Source organism: Anomaloglossus baeobatrachus, chromosome 5, assembly GCF_048569485.1.
Source record: "Anomaloglossus baeobatrachus isolate aAnoBae1 chromosome 5, aAnoBae1.hap1, whole genome shotgun sequence".
NCBI classification, from domain to species: Eukaryota; Metazoa; Chordata; class Amphibia; order Anura; family Aromobatidae; genus Anomaloglossus; species Anomaloglossus baeobatrachus.
In genome coordinates, this window is record NC_134357.1 from 573526330 (window position 1) to 573528904 (window position 2575).

Genomic DNA, 2575 nt, shown 5'->3' on the forward strand with positions numbered 1-2575 from the left:
CAGCGCTCACTACAGGTCTTCTTCACTACTGTGTAATCCTGGTTATGGAGAGACACAGTAATAAATCTCACTCCAGACATTTCCAGAGTCCTCACCTCTCCAGTTCTGTGCATCTGTTATTCCCATAGATAAGAATGGTGTAATGTGGCGTCATCAGAATCTCTCACCTCTCCAGTAAGCCGGAAGAGGATCTCTAGGGTGAGGTGTAATATCCTCTCCGCCATCTTGTCCCTGTCCATATCCATCCTTCACGGGGCAATCAGGAGGATTCTCTTCTATAGAGCGATTGTTCTCCCCAGCATCTAATGTGTATGGAGCCTGAGCCCAGTAATGGGGAATCTCCGCACACCTCCACCTGCAGAGCCGCACACTAGATATATAATACCCTGCACCTACCTCCACCTGCAGAGCCGCACACTAGATATATAATACCCTGCACCTACCTCCACCTGCAGAGCCGCACACTAGATATATAATACCCTGCACCTACCTCCACCTGCAGAGCCGCACACTAGATATATAATACCCTGCACCTACCTCCACCTGCAGAGCCGCACACTAGATATATAATACCCTGCACCTACCTCCACCTGCAGAGCCGCACACTAGATATATAATACCCTGCACCTACCTCCACCTGCAGAGCCGCACACTAGATATATAATACCCTGCACCTACCTCCACCTGCAGAGCCGCACACTAGATATATAATACCCTGCACCTACCTCCACCTGCAGAGCCGCACACTAGATATATAATACCCTGCACCTACCTCCTCCTGCAGAGCCGCACACTAGATATATAATACCCTGCACCTACCTCCACCTGCAGAGCCGCACACTAGATATATAATACCCTGCACCTACCTCCACCTGCAGAGCCGCACACTAGATATATAATACCCTGCACCTACCTCCACCTGCAGAGCCGCACACTAGATATATAATACCCTGCACCTACCTCCACCTGCAGAGCCGCACACTAGATATATAATACCCTGCACCTACCTCCACCTGCAGAGCCGCACACTAGATATATAATACCCTGCACCTACCTCCACCTGCAGAGCCGCACACTAGATATATAATACCCTGCACCTACCTCCACCTGCAGAGCCGCACACTAGATATATAATACCCTGCACCTACCTCCACCTGCAGAGCCGCACACTAGATATATAATACCCTGCACCTACCTCCACCTGCAGAGCCGCACACTAGATATATAATACCCTGCACCTACCTCCACCTGCAGAGCCGCACACTAGATATATAATACCCTGCACCTACCTCCACCTGCAGAGCCGCACACTAGATATATAATACCCTGCACCTACCTCCACCTGCAGAGCCGCACACTAGATATATAATACCCTGCACCTGCAGAGCCGCACACTAGATATATAATACCCTGCACCTACCTCCACCTGCAGAGCCGCACACTAGATATATAATACCCTGCACCTACCTCCACCTGCAGAGCCGCACACTAGATATATAATACCCTGCACCTACCTCCACCTGCAGAGCCGCACACTAGATATATAATACCCTGCACCTACCTCCACCTGCAGAGCCGCACACTAGATATATAATACCCTGCACCTACCTCCTCCTGCAGAGCCGCACACTAGATATATAATAACCTGCACCTACCTCCTCCTGCAGAGCCGCACACTAGATATATAATAACCTGCACCTACCTCCACCTGCAGAGCCGCACACTAGATATATAATACCCTGCACCTACCTCCACCTGCAGAGCCGCACACTAGATATATAATACCCTGCACCTACCTCCACCTGCAGAGCCGCACACTAGATATATAATACCCTGCACCTACCTCCACCTGCAGAGCCGCACACTAGATATATAATACCCTGCACCTACCTCCACCTGCAGAGCCGCACACTAGATATATAATACCCTGCACCTACCTCCACCTGCAGAGCCGCACACTAGATATATAATACCCTGCACCTACCTCCTCCTGCAGAGCCGCACACTAGATATATAATACCCTGCACCTACCTCCACCTGCAGAGCCGCACACTAGATATATAATACCCTGCACCTACCTCCACCTGCAGAGCCGCACACTAGATATATAATACCCTGCACCTACCTCCACCTGCAGAGCCGCACACTAGATATATAATACCCTGCACCTACCTCCACCTGCAGAGCCGCACACTAGATATATAATACCCTGCACCTACCTCCACCTGCAGAGCCGCACACTAGATATATAATAACCTGCACCTACCTCCACCTGCAGAGCCGCACACTAGATATATAATACCCTGCACCTGCCTCCACCTGCAGAGCCGCACACTAGATATATAATACCCTGCACCTACCTCCACCTGCAGAGCCGCACACTAGATATATAATACCCTGCACCTACCTCCACCTGCAGAGCCGCACACTAGATATATAATACCCTGCACCTACCTCCACCTGCAGAGCCGCACACTAGATATATAATACCCTGCACCTACCTCCACCTGCAGAGCCGCACACTAGATATATAATAACCTGCACCTACCTCCACCTGCAGAGCCGCACACTAGAT